Raw genomic sequence first — 19,138 nt, 5'->3', positions numbered from 1 at the left:
ACATATTTAATTAAAGTGGGCATTTTGACATGTGACTACACCCACGAAACTATCACCCCAAACAAAATCATGAACACAAGCGTCAACCCCCAAAGTTTCCTTGTGCCTCTCCTGTCTCTGCCCCCGGGGGCAGCCGCTGCCAATGTTTATTTTTAAAATTTTGTTTTTAATGGGGCACCTGGGTGGCTCAGTTGGTTAAGCGTCCGACTTCAGCTCAGGTCATGCTCTCACAGTCTGTGAGTTCGAGCCCCGCGTCAGGCTCGGGGCTGACAGCTCAGAGCCTGGAACCTGCTTCGGATTCTGTGTCTCCCTCTCTCTGTGCCCCTTGCCTGCTCATGCTCCGTCTCTCTCTGTCTCAAAAATAAATAAAAACATTTTTAAAAATTATAAATAAATAAAATTTTGTTTTTAAGTTTTATTTGAGAGGGAGAGAGAGCGCACGAGTAGGGGAGGAGCAGAGAGAGAATCCCGCACTGACAGCACAGAGCCCGACGTGGGGCTCGAACTCATGAACCGTGAGATCATGACCCGAGCCAAGATCAAGAGTTGGACACTTAACCGACTGAGCCACCGAGGTACCAACCCCCCCCCCAACCGCCATGTCAATTTAAAGACACTTTCGATCACAAGATGCATGGTGACCCCAGGGAGCTTTAAACCCAAGGGAGGAGTGAGCATGTGTGACCGAACAGTGGTCAGGAGAGGCTTCCTGGTGGAAGCAGCCTTTCAAGGAGTGGTGGCTGGGATAGGGGAAAATCCTTTAGGGGCGTCTGGCAGAGCACAAAGCTAAGCTGGCTACTGCCAGCCGGGGGGTGGGGGGGTGGACAGCGAGTCCCACGGAAGGGCCCCGGCACGGCCAGGTTGGAATCCTCTCAGCCACTCCGCTGTATGATCTCAGGCAAGTTCCCTAACCTCTGTCAGCCCCGATTTTCCTATTCGGGAGCTGGGGGTAATGATCAGTTTTGTTGCAAAAATTAAAGCAGGTAATTTACATCAGGTGCCTGGCACTTAGTGGGGACTCAAGAAATGGTATCACCCCACCATCTACTATTTGAGTAGAGGATCGTAGTGGGGCCAAGAAGTGAATAAGCCACACACGAAGAGCCAGCTCTGAATTCAGTACTGAGTTCATGCTGGTCCTCCCACCTCGAATGTTCATCTTCCATCTTCTGAACCCATCATTCAAAGACTCACTCGGGCCTCACCACCTCTGGGAAGCCTCCCCCGATTACTCTAACTAGGATTCTAAATGCTGCGGTGTTCGGTCCTCTCTAAACCCCCAATACTATTTGAGCTGTAACCACACAGTCTTACAATTCACAGTGTGGTGTTGGGCATCGTTCTCAGTGAGTCTCTATTTTGACTCCTGCGTTGAATGCAAGTTTCTTGAGGGCGGGAACTTTGTCTCCTGCTTCTTCGTGCCTTCCGCCATATCTTCAGACCCTCAGCTAAGGCTAGGAGTTCATCCAATAGGTGAGTATTAATTTAGCGAGACGCTGTAGAGAGAACCGTGGTCCACACCACAGGGAGAATGTTTTGAATGATGAGGGGCAAGCGTGAGGCTGTTGTCTGGTGAGCTGCTGGAACAAACACCACAGGCGTTCATTCGTCACAGTTCCGGGGGCTGGGAGTCCAGGATCGAGATGTCGGCGGCTCTGGTGTCGGGTGAGAACCATCTTCGTGGCCCACAGGACGACGTCGTCCCCCTGATGTGTCCTCACACGGTGGGAGGGGTCTCTTTTGCAGGAGCACTAATCCTTCGCGGAGCGTCCAGCTCGGGACCGCATCGCCTCCCAAAGGCCCCCGCCTCCTAGGACCATCACGGCGGGGCTTGGGTTTCAACGCGTGGGTTTGGGGAGGACGCAGGCTTGGGGGCCACGGCAGTCTGCGTGCGGTGACGATGTTGACGGTGGTCACGCCGACAACTGCTCTTCTCCCTAAAGGCCGGCGGGTTCGGGCACGTCCCCCAGAGACGCCCAGACCCGCTGGGGGGTCAGCCCGCTGACACCACCGGCAGCCGGCCCTGTCACCCCCGGGGGCCCCCGGCCAGGCCTCGTGGGTCAGGAGCGGTGCCCTGACCTCCCAGACACAGATGGCACCCTGTGGCACCCTGGCTCCCAGACACAGATGGAGATTGCTTTCTTCAGCGCCGCGTGACTGCCTTCTGCTCAGCCAGCGGTCTGACCCGAGGCTCCTTCCCTGGGGGACTGTCCTCTGTCCCACACACAGACTCACGCCAGCAGCCGGCTTCCCGGAGCTGACACCGGCCGCTCTCCAGACCCACCCGCGTCTGCCCCGCTCTTTGATACACTGCTCTGGGGGTGACTCATCACGAGCGGTTCCTGTCACCAGCAACAGACACCCCGAGGAGGCCCGAGAGCTTCCCTCGGCTCAAGAGCTGAGCTGGAAGGCGAAACCCGTTTCACAAGGCGCTTTGCAGGGGAAGAGGGGGAAGCGACACGAGGGGGGCCAGACGTCAGGGCCCGGGAGGGCGCTCGGGTGGGTCCCCCGCGGGCTCTGGTGGGGCCAGGACCTCAGCACGCTCGCCCTCTCCTCCCCCGCTGCTCACCACCTGGCCCACGGCGGGTCCTTCCTGGCCCGGGGAAAGACCCGTCGGTGGGTCCCTGGTCACATCCCCGACGTCGTCACGAAACGAAAAGAGCGTCACGGATGTCGGCACGGGCCAGACCCGGCTTTGAGCCCTGCTTTGCTGCCTTCTGGCTTCAGCGCCCCAGGAAAGTTACTTAACCTCTCTGAATCTCAGTTTCTTCACCTGGGAAATAGGCGCAAGGCCTACCCTCAAGATTGCTGTGAGGACTACCAGTGACGTGTGCCACGTGCCCAGGACGTGGCAGATGCTTACGCCTAACAGCACATCTTAGTTAAGTATCTGCATCTCTCGAATAAGCCCTCTGTGCCTAGCAAGGGAAATCGAGCTAGCGATCAGGTCTCCTCTGGCGGGAACAGGTGTCTCTCTGGACGAGGGGTGTGTCCGTTTGACCCGGTCTGCCCTGTGGCCCCCACACGAGGGTTGGGACGCATGTCTCATTCTGTTGGAATCTTGACACCAGGCCCCAGGCCGGATTCCCGGTTCCAGGCCTCTGATCACTTTCTCAGCACCCTGAAGGCAGGTGCAATCTCCCATAAACCCTGGGACAGGTGCTCTGCGGGGCTTGCGGTAGAGACTTTGAACCCTGGTCACCGTCCAGGCGCGGGCACCGTGGACCGGGCCAGAGACACGGGCTCCCCTCAGCCCTTTAACGCGTGGACCGCCGGCCGACCGGGCAGACCCGTGGGGCGGCCTGTCCACTCGGCCTCCAGGAAGACCTTGGGGTGGGGGGACATTCAGGAGAGAGAACCTCACAGGCCGTGGCCGCAGCACTGAGGGCCCCTTTCATCCCAGGGGAGGGAGGAGCTTCCTGGGATTCTCTTCCTTTCGCGAAGGAAGAGATAACTTCCTCCGGGTGGCCCGTCCAGCAGCGAGAAGCAGGCCTGGGAGAGGAAGCCAGACCTTCTGGCTCCTTCTACTAAGCCCTGTCCAGCGGGCTGCCGTGGGAGACCCTGCAGGTCCAAACAGAGATGGGATGGTTGTGGGTCTGAGCCCTAAAGAGCCTCTGGACCCCACATGTTCACGGTTAAGGCAGCAGAAGCTGGTATAATTTTGAGGCGTGTTATTTGTCACCATGCATCAGAATCCTCAAAGAGGCCCGTATGTTCTGACCAATTATTTTCCTAACAGGAAGGATCTTAAATAATCACCAAGGGGCATCAGGTTAAAGTTAGTCATAGCATTACCCACCACATGACCCAGAAAGTCCACTCGTAGGTGCGAGCCCAAGAAGATGAAAGCGTCATCCACGCGCACACAAATTACGTGAATTTTTTAGCGGCGCTATTTACAATAGCCGCGAAGTGAAGACGACCCGATGTCCATCAGGTGCCGAGGGGATAAACGAACTGTGACAGATCCGCACGATGGCACGTTATCCAGCAAGAAGTAGAAATGAAGTCCTAGCACGCGCTGCCACACGGATGACCCTTGCAAACGTTGTGCTAAGTGAGAGCAGGCGGTCCTAAGAGACCACACGTTTCTGATTTCATGGATGTGAAATGTCCAGAATTCGTCTCTGGAGGCAAATTGATAGGAACAGAAAGCCGATCGGTGAGTGGTTGTTCAGGGCTGGGGGTGCGCGCGGGGGTGTGTGAGTGGGGTGGAGACTGATTGCCAAACATTCCAAAATTGGATGGTGGTGATGGTTTCACGGCTCTGTGAACACACGAACAAACATTAACCTGTACACTTTAATTAATTAATTTTTTTCCTCTTTAGTCTCTGATCAGATGTGCTTTTCCTAAGCAACTGCTTATTTTTAACGACACACTTAAAAAAAAAGTTTATGTATTTATTTTGAAAGAGAGAGCCCATGCGTGTGAGCAGGGAAGGCTAGAAAGAGAGAAATAGCAAGAGAAACAGAAGAGAAATAGAAAGAATAGTAAGCAGGCTCCATGCAATCAGCACAGGGCTCAAGGCGGGGTTTGAACTCACAAACTGAAATCATGACCCGAGCCGAAATCAAGAGTTGGAAGCTCAACTGACTGAGCCACCTAGGCACCCCTAAAGGATACACATTAAATGGGCGCATTATTATTATTATTATTATTAGTGTCTCAAAAAAAAATGGACACCAGGATGTTATTCTCAGCATTTAAAAAAAATAATAAACTACTTAAAATAATCCAAATCCCGGGGCACCTGGGTGGCTTAGCATCCACCAGTTAAGCGTCCGACTTTGGCTCAGGTCATGATCTCACGGCTTGTGAACTCGAGCCCCGCATCAGGCTCTGCACTGACGGCTCAGAGCCTGGAGCCTGCTTTGGATTCTGTGTCTCCCTCTCTCTGCCCCTCCCCCGCTCACGCTCTGTCTCTCTTTCTCAAAATACATAAATAAACTTAAAAAAATAAAAATAAAAAAATTTGTAGTAAGTACTTTATTAATATTTCTCCCTAGCTGGATTCTAGTAAAACACATATTTCGGAGATATTTACACAGTTCTCCATAAAATTAACGTTAAATACTGACCATATGTTGAGGCTTAGAAATCCAGCTTTAGGGGCACCTGGCTGGCTCAGCCAGTACAGCATGTGACTCTTGATCTAAGGGTCGTGAGTTCGAGCCCCACGTTGGGCATAAAGCTTATTTTAAAATTAAAAAACAATGTTTAAAAAGGAAAAAGAAACCTGGTTTCACTGGATTTACTGTACTGAACAGTACTGAGAGACTGTATTGCATTCTGGTCTTTAATCTCAAAGAAGTAATCGTATTTCATTTCTTATTTCGTTGTTTTCATTTGGGGGGTGAGGATTTTCTCAATGCCTTCAGTCAAAGCTTCTCCACCTTTTCCACCCTCCGGCACATCTGTAAATGACCGAATTTGTGTTTGTCTGTGGCTGCATTGCCTGTGACTGCAAGTAACCGGCCCAAGAATGGCTTCCCTTTTGGGGAGCAATTTCTCGGCGCCCTGAGTGTAAAATTTGCCTGTTGACTACCCAGACTTTCAAGCTCGTAATATACAAGTTTGCAGCACATGTGTAACTTTAAGAAATAATGGAGAGGGATTCAGTGCACGCTTCATCAATTTTCCCCGTGGTAATATTTTGCAAAACTGAAGTCCAGTATCACAACCAGGAAACTGACGTTGGCACACAAGGGCCAGAATGTCTCCATCGTTGCCAGGATCCCTCCTGAAGCCCTTTGACAGCCACGCCCACTTTAGCCCCCATTTCTACCTTAACTCCTGGCAGCTACCGATCTGTCCTCCATTTCTATAGCTGTGTCGTTTCGAGGACGTTGTCTAAACGGAATCATATGGCATGTGGCCTTTCGGGATTAGATTATTTTCACTCAGCATAATTCTTTGGAGATTCATCTAGGTTACTGTGTGTATGAGCAGTTCCTTTTTTTTTTTTTCGTGATGAGTAATTTTCCACGTGTGGATGAACCACCATTTGCGGTTCCCCCATTGAAGAACGTCTGGATTGTTTCCAGTCGGGAGTCATTACAAATAAAGCAACTGTAAAGCATCTGTATACTATTTTTTTTTTTAATGTGACTATAAGTTTTTCTTTCTCTGGGATAATTGCCTAGGAGTGTAATTACTGGATCACTGCACGTTTAGTTTGTGTGTGTGTGTGTGTCTGTTTAAGAAAATGTCCGACTCCTTTCCAGAGTGGTTGTACCATTTTCTGTCCCCATCAGTAATGCAGGAGTAATCCAGTTCCCCACCTCATCACCAGCATTTGGTTTCGCTGTTGTTTTTTGTTTCAATAATTCTGGAGACAGTGAGCTCTCATTGTGGTTTTACTTTGCATTTCCCTAATGAATGATGATGTTGAGAACCTTTTCTTGAGTTGACTTTCTGTTTGTAGATCTTCTTCAGTGAAATGTCTCAGGTTCTTTGGCTTGTCATTTTCTCATTGGAACTTTCTTCTTCTTCTTCTTCTTTTTTTTTTTTTACTGTTGCATTTTGAGAATTCCTTATATATCCTAGACAGTGGGTAGTCCGTTGTCAAATAGGTGGTTTGCAAATGTTTTCTCCCAGTCTATAGGTTGTGCTTTCATTCTCTAAACAGGATGTTTTGTGGAGTATAAGGTTTTAATTCTGATGAAGTCTGGTGTATCACTCTTTCCTTTTTTTTTTTTGATCATATTTTTGGTATCAAATCCAGAAACACTTTGCCTAGTTCTAGGTCCCAAAGATTTTTTTTTTTTTTTTTACATCTGTGCTCCATTTTGAGCTAATTTTTGTATAAGGTGTGACTTAGGTTAGGTTGAAGTAATTTTTTTTCTGACCCAATCACACCGGCACCATTTCTTTAAAAAGGCTCTCTGCCTTCCAGTGAATCGGAATATGACTCAGGTATCTTCATGTGGGTTCATTTCTGGGTTCTCTATTCAGTTCCATTGATCTATGTGTGTGTCCCTCAGCCAATAATGCTCTGCTGTCTTGATTCCTGTAGCTCTACAGTAAGTATTGACATTGGGTGTACTGTTGTCTTCCACTTTATGATTCTTAATTTTTTATTTAAAAAAATTTAATTCCAGGATAGGAATCATACAGTGTTATATTAGCTTCAGGTGTACAATATAGTGATTCAACAATTCTATTCATTTCTCAGTGATCATCATGATAAGTGTACTCTTAATCCCCTTCACTAATTTCACCCATCCTCCTACCCACCTCCCCTCTGGTAACCATCAGTTTGTTCTCTGTAGTTAAGAGTCAGTTTTTCGGTTTGCCTACTTTTTTCTTTGTTCGTTTGTTGTGTTTCTCCACTGTATGATTCTTGTTCAAAATTGTTTAGCTCTTGTAGTTTCTTTGCCTTTCGATACCAATTTTGGAATAATCTTGTCATATCTACAGAAGTCTTGCTGGGATTTTGATAGGAACTGCTTTAAACCTGTCTGTCAGTTTGGGGAGAATTGACATCTTTAAGATGTTGAGTCTTCCAATCCATGAACATGGTATGTCTTTACATTTGTTTAGATCTTCTCTGATTTTTTTTCGGCAGTTTTTATCATAAAAGTCCTACGTGTATTTTGTTAGTTTTACACCTAGGTATTGTTATTATTTTTCTTAGCAATTGTAAATGGTATTTTATTTTTAATTTCAGTGTCCAGGTGGTCGCTGCTAGTATACATAGAGATAAAGTTGATTTTTATGTGTTGATCTTATGTCCTATAGTCTTGGTATTTTATTCTAGCCACTCAGGCAGACTAAGAGTCCCCAGTGCCTTGTCTCCACCCTGTGGAAGCCCCACATTACCCACCCCTGCATCTACCATCACTGTTCTTTCAGGCTGTCTCCTGCTCTCCTTGGATGCTGGTTAGTGCCCGAGATGTGGCTTTGCTCGTGCTGTTGTTCCTCCTATAAGACATCCTCCTCTGCAGACATCTCCCTCTGCAGACTCCAAGCCCACCCCCCCTGCGGGGGCAACACCAGCCCCACCCCTCCTAAAATCTTCTTTGATTCTAGGCTCTCTCTCTCTCTCTCTCTCTGAGTTAGTGCGTTTATGGTCAGCAGCATACATTTTGTTACTTACATGTCCTCTGACTGTTTACAGGTAATAGGTTTGTGCCCACAGACACTAAAGAATAAGCTTGTTGAGGACAAGGACTGGTTTTGCTCCTCACAGCTCACAGAAGACATTCCAGCAGAACTTGACTGAGTGATACACATACAGGTGTAGGTTTCTGTAGAAAGTCAGACAACAGGGGCGCCTGGGTGGCGCAGTCGGTTAAGCGTCCGACTTCAGCCAGGTCATGATCTCGCGGTCCATGAGTTCGAGCCCCGCGTCGGGCTCTGGGCTGATGGCTCAGAGCCTGGAGCCTGTTTCCGATTCTGTGTCTCCCTCTCTCTCTGCCCCTCCCCCGTTCATGCTCTGTCTCTCTCTGTCCCAAAAATAAATAAAAGTTGAAAAAAAAATTAAAAAAAAAAAGACAGTCAGACAACAGAATAAAAAGAAAGTGCTGAGAAGGATTCCCAAACAACTGCCATGGGCTTCTCTTCTTGGCTTCCCCACTGCGTCTGAGATACAGGATGTACCGAGAGACCTTCCCCTCTATGGCATGCCTGAAAAAACAACAGCAAAGGGCCCTGGACAAGCTCCGACTGTTTCTGGCCTTGCTCCCTGTGCTGTAGCCAGAAGGGAAGGGCTGCTCAAAGGCTCTCATGCCTCAGGAAGGAAAACCAATCTGCAGTAAGGCTCTGTCTCCAGATCAAGTTCTTAAACAAGTAGTGAATAAATAGGAAAAAAAATATTTTAGGACAGAGTGGAGGTTGGGTTGTATTTGGAAAGAAGTGGCAGCAGGGAAAGTTGGGGGAAAGAGCCAAGAGCGAAAGATCTGAACACACAGAGGCAGAAGTAATGGAGAGAAAGGTTAGAGTAAAAGCCAGGAGGGGAAAAGAGACAGCGGGGCAGAGATCTTGGAATAGAGAGATGACCAAGAAAGCAAGAGAGAGGAGGGAGAGGAAGAGAGAAGAGAAGGGGGGGGAGGGAAGGGGATGAGAAGGGGAGGGGGCTGGGGGTAGAGCGGGAAGGAGGGATTGGAGAGGAAGGGAGGCATGGGAGGGGAGAGGATGGGAGGGGAGGAGACAGGGGGAGAGGAGAAAAGGAGGATGGGAAGGGGGAGAGGGGAAGGCAGAGGGGAAGGGAGGAGGAGGGCAGAGGGGAGGAGACAGAACAATATAGGTCAACATATGTTGAGAATGGAAAGAAAGCCAGGAGTAGATTTACCAAGAGAACTGAAGGCAGCAAGCCTCAGAAAGAGTGGTCTGGCAGAGAGAAGTCCGCACGTCGGGAAAATGGGGGAGGACCGTGGAGAGGCAGAGAAGAGGTCAGACCTAACAGAAGAAGCAAGAGTCTAGTGTCACAACACCTTTCATTGGCATTTGTCAAGAGCCTGATTTAAATGTGTGTCTGTGCCTCTCGACGCAGACCTGAGGCAACCTCCAGGCCATCATCATGACTTGTCTTTGCACTGGGCAGGATAAGTCGAGAGGAGTCAAGGATATTGAAGGCTCAGTCCTTCACCCGGCTACGTGTCTACCTTGATGAAAGCAAGCTCCAGCTTCTGCCTCAGGGGCCCTCTCTCCCGGGACCCCTTCCTAGCCTGAGAGGGGACCTACAGTTGTTCCCAGGGTCGTATGTTGTACAATTTGCAAAGGTCAGCTATTTAAGTGCGGCCACGTCCACCGTCCCTTCCCTGTGTGACCAGCCACTGTGCACACAGATGTCCTGCTAGGACAGGAGTTTTCAGGAGTACTCCCACCAGCACTGGCATGATCACATGGAGGTACACAGCCCATGATGCTACTATAACATGAATGCAGGGCCCCAGAGGGATGGGGCCCTCCGAAGAGAAGGGGGCCCTCTGAAGCAGAAGAGAAATGAGGTTTGGGATGGACAGAGCCAGAAGCTGGGCCGGGGAAATTCTTGCAATCACCAGATGTAAAATAGGAAGTGTAGGATTTACTTTCTGTCGAGGTCTAATCAAACCCGAGGCTCTCACCTACTGGGAATATGCAGTCACACAGCCCGTACCGTCCTGAGGACACCACGCGTCTCTTGCAATTCCCCTGGGGACGCTTCAGTGCTGGAGCCACTGAGTTCCCAGATGTCTGCAGCTCCCCGGTGTGTGTGTCGGTCACTCAGCATTAGTTACCAGAGGACGGGAGTGTCTCCGTGTCCAGCAAACAGCTTCGCGCCTGGCTCCTGGCAGACATTCAACACATAATTAATTGTAAGACTCTTACACGAGTGAATGAATGAATCAGTGAACGAACAAATGAACGAGTGAATGAACGAATGAATGAATGAACAAACGAACAAACGAATGAACGAACAAACGAACAAATGAATGAATGAATGAACAAATGAACAAACGAATGAATGAATGAATAAATGAACGAACAAATGAACGAACGAACGAATGAACAAACGAACGAATGAATGAATGAACAAATGAATGAACGAATGAACAAATGGATGAATGAACAAATGAACAAACGAATGAATGAATGAATGAATGAACGAACAAATGAACGAACGAACGAATGAACAAACGAACGAATGAATGAATGAACGAATGAACAAATGGATGAATGAACAAATGAACGAATGAACGAACGAACGAACAAGCTGCATTGAAATAAATACCTGGTTGTTCATTCTCCAGATGTCATCCGTATAGCTTTGTCTTCACGGTAGGGAAGGAGACCACACAAGGACATAGTCCCACGTGGGGGGTCTGTCCTCTTGTCGTCCCCTGCCCCGCACGGTGACGAAGGCTAGAAATGAGAATGTTGACAAGCCCAGGTTCCCACACCCGGTCTCACTCGCCTTGCTCAAGTCCCTGTGTTCTCAGTGGAACAAATCTGTTTTCAGCCATTCCTCGGAGTTTCCTGACGTCCCCGCAGCGGTTTCAACAGAGGGCTTGCTTCTTGCAAAACCTCTTTGGCTGTTCTGGTTCCCTTTGAGTGGGAACCTCTATTTGGCAACAGAAGTAAAGTTTCCTCACGGGTTTTGTGTTACAAGTGGAGTCTTGCCCCATTCTGGGAGCGTCTCCTGTAAAAATACCGCTGTATTTTTTAGGCTGTGACTGTGCGGGGTCTGGGCTTCACGTAAGGCCACAAAGAGCCGGGACTGAAGAACTGAGGGCTTCCTTTTAAAACGAGGTAGTGGACTTTGGATGGGATTTTTATTTGGATAGCCTGGTTCTTGGAAATGGGGCCCGTCTCTCTTGGGATAAAGAACCTTTCGTGCATCACCTCAGACACTTGCTTACGTACACCCCTGGGGCCCAGCACTGGATGGGGCTTCGGGGATGCAACGACCCCCGCCCCCACCACCATATACACAAAGATCAGTGCTCTCACACAGGCCGCGTTCACTCCAGTTTCGTCTCTGCAGACATCTTGAAACCTGTGCCACAACTAATCAGAATCTTCCCGGTGGCCGTCTCAGACCGTTTCTTGTGGTTCAGTTCTCAACAAGAAAAGAGAACCAACACTTTCCCGGCTTCTGCCTAACCTCCCTGTCTGAACCAAAAGGCCTTAACCCACTCACTGTGGAGCATTTTCTTTTCCTCCATCGGTGGTGGTGGTGATGGCCATCGGAGACGGGGTCAGTGGGGGAGAATTTACCATCGCAGGCCAGGCCGATCACACTTTCTTAGTTATTAGGACCTCTTCCCCAAGGAGATCTGCTGTCTTGGCTGAGAAGGCCCCGGGAAAGTTCCAGAGCTCTAAGCCTGCTGTGGAGGGGCCCGAGCCGGCTGGCCTGGCGGAGCGTGCCTCGGGGTTGGAAGGTAAGGCATCATTTGATGTCCGGCTCTCTTCCGTCCACAGGGGATTGCTATTGTAGGAGTGGCCCTCTCCCTATCCCGATGCTCATCTGGCAATCCCAGCAGTGCTTTCTGGAGAAAGAAGCTGCCGGAAGGACAAGGCAAATGTGCCAGCAGGCTGCGTGGAAACAAACACCAGCCTCTGTGTGGACATCCCGCTTTGCTCTTCAGGGTCAGAGAATAGAAGGGGCTGAGGGGGAACAGAGACGGGCTGAGGACAGCAGGCCTTCAGCGGATCTAGGCCTCAACCGGTGGGACCCTGAGCCCCAGGGGCAAACACTCAGGCACCCTCACCACGGCCTAGGCCATAGAACGCGGGGCACACAGGGTTCTCTCCGAAGCCCCCCCCTCCTGAGTCCTCCGTACCGCTAGGGCCTGGTTCTCTTCTTCCCTCTGACCACTTTTCCGTGCCGTCTGTGGGCACCTGACAGTCCACGCGCCTGCTGAACTGTCCCCCGCGTGGCAGGCCCCTGCATCACCAGCTAAGGATATCACGATGTGCAGAACCAGCTATGTGATTTATGGGGTCCAGCCAAAAAGGAAAATGTGGGCCCCTCGTTCTTTTTTTAAAAAGTTTTCTTAACATTTATTCATTTTTGAAAGACAGAGAGACACAGAGCATGAGCAGGGAAGGGGCAGAGGGAGGGAGACACAGAATCCGAGGCAGGCTCCAGGTTCCGAGCTGTCAGTACAGAGCCCGATGCGGGCCTTGAACTCACGAACTGCGAGATCATGACCCGAGCCGAGGTCGGACGCTCAACTGACTGAGCCACCCAGGTGCCCCATGGGCCCCTCATTCTTAATAATTCAGAAGCCACTCAGGATTTCGGGGTAGTGACAGGAGAGCACTGACCCGAGCAGCATCCAGCCCAGACACCCCCCCGCCCCCCCGGAACGACAGAGGGAGCTTTTCATCACCTCATTCCACCGCCCACCTTCCTACGATGGTGCTGACGCCTCTCACTGGGCTGTACTCGGCCACCACACATCCACGCGGCTGGCTTGCTGTGGACACCGACTCTGGCCGGGCTCTGTGCCAGGCATTCAGCCGGAGGGGTGGCCGCTCGGTGGGGACACGGGAGACGGCTGATGTCACCAGATACACGCAGAGGCCACAGATCTGCTGCGAGGGCTCTGGACGACAGAGAGAAGGTGCTGATCTCACCAGGAGGGTGGAGGATGGGAAGGTCAGCCTTCCCAGCGGATAAGACACCGGAGCTGAGTTTGTGAGGACGCCTAGAAGGTCATTGCACAACGGGGAGGCAGAAGCACGTGGTGCCTTCTCCCACGCTGTTCCTTCAGCCGGGGAACAGCAAACCCAGGCCTGCCCACCTCCTCCCCACCCACCGCATCTGCCTGGCCGCCTTCAGGACCTGCCGCGGCGGGGCTGGGTGGCTTCCTTCTTCCCCGCAGGTCCCTGCCCCTCCGCACCCAGCACTACAGGCCCCCTCTCCTCTACGCTCTCAGACCCCTTCTCTATCCGTCCCTTGTGCAATCGTGTGCTGTCTGATCTGCACCTGTGTCCCCTGAAGCCTAGCACACGCGTGCACACGCGTTCGATGACATCGGTTGAAGGAGTGACACAGCGTTGGAACACGAGTGTGGTTTGCCCCGGAGCTTTATTCTTAGAAGTGCCGTGTTCAGGATGGGGACGTGTGGCCCCATCGCCACGGGCGCCGGTCAAACGCCGCTGGGGTCCGGCGACGCGTCAACCACGAGGGCTTGAGAAAAGCTGACATGGGTCAAGAGGTGAGGGGGTCTGAACACGTGTCATCCAAAGAAGCTCTTGAAGGAGTTAGTACTACTTACCCTGGAGATGAGGGGAGGCTGCAGGCGGGGACGCGCTCGTATCCGCAGCGCTCTGAAGTATGGACACCCGGGGATGTGGGAACGCGAACTGTCCCCTGCCCTGGAGAAAGGGCCAGTGAGTGAAGTTGTGCGGAGGCACATTTCAGACCCCACAAAGAAACGCTTTCGAGGGATCAAAGTTACCCGACCGCTGGACAATTGGCCTCGAGCTCTCCTAGATGGACGCATTCCAAGGACGTACGAAGTTGCCACCTTTCTGGGATGCTGTCCCTTTGAGGCCTTTGGTCCCGGGTGGGAGATTAGGCCAGATAACCTGAGACGATGAGTGGATCTAAGGCTCTACAGGGGGACGTGTCTATCCCCACCTCGGGCCTGTGTGTGTCTGCGCACAGGGACAGAGAGGCCGCACCCCGGGCCTCGCTGGGCCTCGTCACGCGGACTACCCCCCGACGTGCTGAGCCAGGCTTCCGACACCAACAGCCGCTCCCGAGTCTGTGACGCAGCGGCAGAATGCATGGAAAGCCTTGCCCTGCACCGTGTGGAATGTTCCTCCCCCCTCCTTCCTGTCCGCACCTTCTCCAGAGCCAGGGGCGTCCGACTGGCTGAGCTGCCCACAGAGCCCAGGAGGAAGTCAGTTCCGCACGGGCCCCCAGCAGCCGTGCTGGGGCTCAGAGGAAGAAAGGGGTCTGCGAATACGTCCAGCCTCCCTCTGGGGACATATTTGCTGGCATTGCTGTCACAAGCCACCTTGGCCCCGGGGGCCGTAAACACCTCACATCTGGAGGCCACAAGCCTGAGATCCGGGTGTGGGCGGCCCTGGCTCCTCCTGGGGCTGCTCTCCCGGGCGCGCAGACACCGTCTTCTCCCCGCGTGCTCACGTGGTCGTCCCTCTGTCTCCAGATGTCCCCTTCTTGTAAGGACGTCAACAGTATTGGATTGGGGACCCACCCTAAGTCCTTGTTTTAACTCGATTGTCTCCATAAAGACCCTGTCTCCAACTAAGGTCTCATTCTGAGGTCTGAATTTGCGGGGGGGGGGGGGGGGGGGGGGGGACATCATTCAACCTGTAATAGAGGACATGTGTCTTTTCTGATTGCCCATCACCTGGACCCTGCGATGTGACTTTGGGTGGGAGGCAGGGCTCTCCCTGGGCCCAGACGTTGCCCAGCTGTTCTGTACGATGACAGAGGCCTGGGCCCAGCTGTGGCCAGAGAGACGCCTGCACAGAGCTCTGTACTGATGCACATCTCCTGTCACAAAGGTGCGGCCGGAGCATATTCTGTCGAACTCGCGAAACCGTGAGATCGTGACCTGAGCGGAAGCCAGGAATCGGACGCTCAACCGACGAAGCCATCCCGGCGCCCCCAGGACCTTTTGACGGCACCCCCTCTGAGGCCACCTGAACTGTGACCCAGCGGCTCTCGTGTCCTGGCTCCTGGGTTCCTCAGCGCTGTTCCAGGTCTTTCTCTCCTCCAGGTGCTGGCTGCCCAAATGCTGCCCAGTGGCGGTGGTCTCTCCGAGGCCTTTCCTGCTCCACGCCTTTTGCCGCCCCGCTGCAGCTCCCACAGCTTCTGTAAGACCAGCTTACCCCCGGTCTCAGGCTGCTTGCTCAGAGAAGCTTCTTGGTGGCGGTGCTGAAGGGGGAGCTTGGAGCCAGTCAGACCCAGCTTCGAACTCGAATGTACTAGATGTGTGACTTTGGGGACGTTGTTTGAACGCTCGAGGTCTCGGTCTTCCCTTCTCTGAAATGGGCTCATAAGCGTAGCTGCCACACCGCCCGTTTTGAGGTGGAAATGAGTCAGGGCCACTCATGCAGCATTTCACGGGGTCCTGGTCCCGGGGTGGGGAGAGGGGGGTAAGCATCTCCCTCAGAGTGAGCCGTGCCTCTATCGCAGGGAAGCCGTCCAAACTGGAGTCTGGGGGGCATGTAGTGACCTGTAGACGAGACCAGCTCAGCGGGGACTGAGAGGGGCGAGCCCCGCCTGTGGCTGGCAGGCTTGCACGGGCTGTTTTTTGGGCCGGGGTGGGGAGGCACAGACGCTCGGTTACTCCAGCCCTGCAGGGCAGCACGAGGTGGCCAGCCTGCACCCGCCCCACATTTAGCTCAGGTGTTTCCCCTGCTTCTGGGCCAAGTGCCTGGCTCCTGTCCCCTCCCTGCTAATTCGGAACACACTAGAAAGCCACGGAAGACCCGAGAGAAGGTGTTTGGGGGACTGTGCAAGAACCTCGTTGCTGACCATCCCCGAAGGTACTTTCTCCTGCGGGTGTGGACACCGTGTTGCCCTCCCCAGGTCTATTCGAGCCTGGCTCCCATGGCACATCCCCGACTGTCCCTTCCTCCCGGCGCCCAGCACTTGGCAGGAGGGCCAGGGAGGGTCCTTTCCGGTTCCGGGTCCGACTCCCTTGCCCCCTCTGGGTGGGTCCAGGCTCCTGGCTGTTAGGGAAACAACCACCAGAAAAGCATATGGTGGGAGGTCTGCCGGTGGGCGGGGCCCAGATCTTCCTCAGAAATCTTCTCTGTGTTTGTGCTTTGCCTTTTGGGGGAGAAACACACCCCGTCTCCCCCACTGCTTCCATTCACCGCGGGGCAGTCCCTACCTCATACATGCGTTTTCATTTTAAATTCTCCAACGGGCACCAGAGAGTCGTTTTTTTAGCTGGCTGGCTGGGGGAACCTTTGATCAGCCCCAGGAATCTGTGAGGATCAACAGAGGCCAGCAGGGCTGGGCTGTGTTTGACTTAAAATTGGAAACACAGGAGTGGTTTTATATAGTCTGGGAGGTCCAGGAGCCCCGAGCGCTGATTTATGAGAGGCTTGGTATGAGAAGCCTATGGTAATATTTATAAATTCCTTCCCCAGGGCTGGATGGAATGTTCTTCTGAAACTGCGGTCAGATAGCACCTTTTGGGGGGATGAAGGGAGGTTAGGTCCAATTCTTCAGTGACTGAAAAAAAACAGGGAATGTGGGGGAGGGATGGCTATTCCTAAGAGACTCTGCAAAGGAAGCTGGTCTACAGGGTCCTCACACCCTCCGGGACTCTCTCTAGTCAAGGACCTTGCAGGGGCTCCTCTCTGGTGCTCCAGAGCCCAGGTTGCCCCCTGCCTGACCTCCTGCAAGGCCGGGGACCTACATATTATGGGGACCACAGTTTACAGATATCCACCTTGGTGTCAGGGGACACGAGACAGGTCCTGGCCTGGCCGTGTGGGAAGGACGAACAGGAAGGATGAGAGAGGGGACGTGTGGAGGGGGCTGAAGACAGACACAGGTGTACTGAGGGGCCCGAGCCTGACGAGTGACACAGGACGCACTGAGTCAGAGCCATGTCCCGCACGGAGGTGGCTGCCGGGAGGGCCCCGTGTGCCTTCCAGGCACGGCCAGAGGCTCACACACCCACGGTGGGTTTGGACCACCAGCCAAGGCAGGGGACCCCACAGAATCAGGGAGCCCCTGCCCAACCGCGTCCCCTCGGGCTGGTGTCCCTGTCCCTAATCCCTCAGCTGGGAGAGGGGCTGAGCCATGTGGCCCAATTGGCTGATGACCTTGCTTGAATGAGAAGGGACGATGGCGAACATGTTTCAAAAAGTGTATTCAGGAGAGTAAAACCAAGGGGAGGGGAGAGGAGGGAACGTTCTCAGCTCTGGCCCACCTTGACCTTGCCGCCTCCGTTTCCCACCTATGAACAGAAGAGAACCCCACTGATATCAGTGATCTGCGTCTGAGGGATCCTGGAGGGTGTGTGTCCTACCTGCTGCTTGGCGTCATGATGGAAGTGATGGAAACGGCAGGCGGTGGTCTGGGGTCTCTGGGGGTCTCTGGGGGTGGTGGGGAGCTTGTCACCTTCTTTCCAGCCTGCCCGGGCCCTCACCCGCAGCCCGGCTCCGGGAACACCTGAAGGAGGGTCAGGGGCTCGTCAGGAGGTCTTTTCACACCGCTCGCTCCTGCGCTGGCCCACGGACTCCCCACGGGAGCCCCCAAAGCCCGTTAAAATGCCCGCAGGACGGTTCCCACAAGACGCCTGTGATTCTAAGACCTGCTTGGGCTGAATCAGCGGGAGGCTGGGTGGAAGGCGCACAGAGACGCCTCGTCCCCTTCTAGCTGTGTGTCAGCAGGCACACAGGTCCCCCATACTCGCAAGGGCTGAGCTGGGCCGACAGCGGGAAAGCAGGGGTTAAATGCCCACTCTCCAGCCCGGCCCACGCGCCACGGCAGGACCTGGTTGACGCTGAGCGCGGTGGAGGACGACCTCTGAAGCCAGCCGGTCCCTCACCTGCCCCTTCTCTTCCTGAAGCATTTAGGAGGTGGAATCCTTTTGTCCCTGGAGGGTGACGTCAGTGTTCCCTCTGGCAGGTGGGACCATCATGCACGTCTGAACCGCTGCGGTGACGGCTGGCTGGGCGCCCCGAGGGAGCAGTGGCCCTGACATCTGGACGCTCCGTCCGGCACGTGGAGGTGTTGCCAGTGCACGACCTGTAGGCGTTCTGCCAATCCCGGCAGTCGGGGGCTGCGGGGAGGCTCAGCTCCATCAGGCTCAGCCCCCGGCCCAGCCAAAAGGACTTGCAATCAGGCCCGCCCTCCTCTCCCACGCCGGGAGGGCCTTCCCAGCTGCACTGCGTTGGGGCATTCCTGCCCCAGACCCTGCCTCAGTGTCCTCTCGGCCCCAGCCCCTTCCCGCCTCGTCTTTTCCCTTGGACTCAGGGGCGGAAGTTCCTTGGTGGAGGCCAAGGCCAAGTCACCAGGCCGCACGGAGAGTTAGAGCTGCAGGGGTCTCCTAAAGGCGATGGCAACAGCAGCTGTCATTTATTAAGCGCCTACTGCATGCCGGGCATGTTAAGGAGATGATTTCTAACGCTCACAGGTGCTCAAGAGAGGCACTATCAGAGTCCTCAGTCACGGCGGAGGCAAAGGGGCAATGGAGAGGCTGCGCAGTGTGGCCGAGGGCACAGCCTCGCGTGCGATCCCGACCCCGTCACCTCCCAGCTGTGGGGCATCCGGCAGATTTCTCAAGCTCCTCATGTCTCAGCTTCCTCGTCTGCGAGACGGGGAGGCTGCTGACGCAGCTCGTGCACAGGCTGGTGGCGGGCTCCTGTGCCCGCAGGGTGCTCACGACGGTGCCCAGCGCCCAGGAGGGGCTGCGGGAACACCTGCTAGCCTCACGGAGAAGCAGAGCGCTCCGGGCCGTCAGCAGCCAGCTGCAGGCGCAGGCCTGGAGAGTCCGGTCTGTCCGGCCCCGGTGCCCATGTTCTTCATTGTACACACGAGGAAACACGAGTGGTGGGGACGGGGTGTTGGGGGAAAGGACTTAAGGCAAGATGGGCCAGGGGCTTGGTGACCCTCCAGGGCCGACAGCCATTGCGTGAGCTGATGAGAGCCTCAGGGCAGCATCCACGGTACCAAACACCGCCTCAACCTGGGCAAGGTCCC

The 19,138-nt window shown here is 53.6% G+C and overlaps 1 long non-coding RNA gene across 2 annotated transcripts; it reads right to left on the bottom strand.

Annotated features, from left to right (window-relative positions):
• Window positions 1-2,006: 2,006 nt before the first annotated feature.
• Window positions 2,007-18,395, bottom strand: LOC102899137. Of its 2 annotated transcripts, XR_006600257.1 has the most exons (8): window positions 17,985-18,395; window positions 17,463-17,605; window positions 13,713-13,812; window positions 13,421-13,635; window positions 12,822-13,037; window positions 10,718-10,848; window positions 10,071-10,273; window positions 2,007-4,267 (listed from the first exon to the last, which is right to left on the bottom strand). It is a non-coding gene; the product is annotated as an uncharacterized LOC102899137 (long non-coding RNA). The 2 variants fall into 2 exon arrangements; XR_440654.5 differs by having other exon boundaries at window positions 12,839-13,037; window positions 13,421-13,812.
• Window positions 18,396-19,138: the final 743 nt, after the last annotated feature.

Source organism: Felis catus, chromosome B4 (assembly GCF_018350175.1).
Source record: "Felis catus isolate Fca126 chromosome B4, F.catus_Fca126_mat1.0, whole genome shotgun sequence".
In the NCBI taxonomy this organism is placed as follows: domain Eukaryota; kingdom Metazoa; phylum Chordata; class Mammalia; order Carnivora; family Felidae; genus Felis; species Felis catus.
This window is presented reverse-complemented; position numbering and strand designations above follow the sequence as displayed.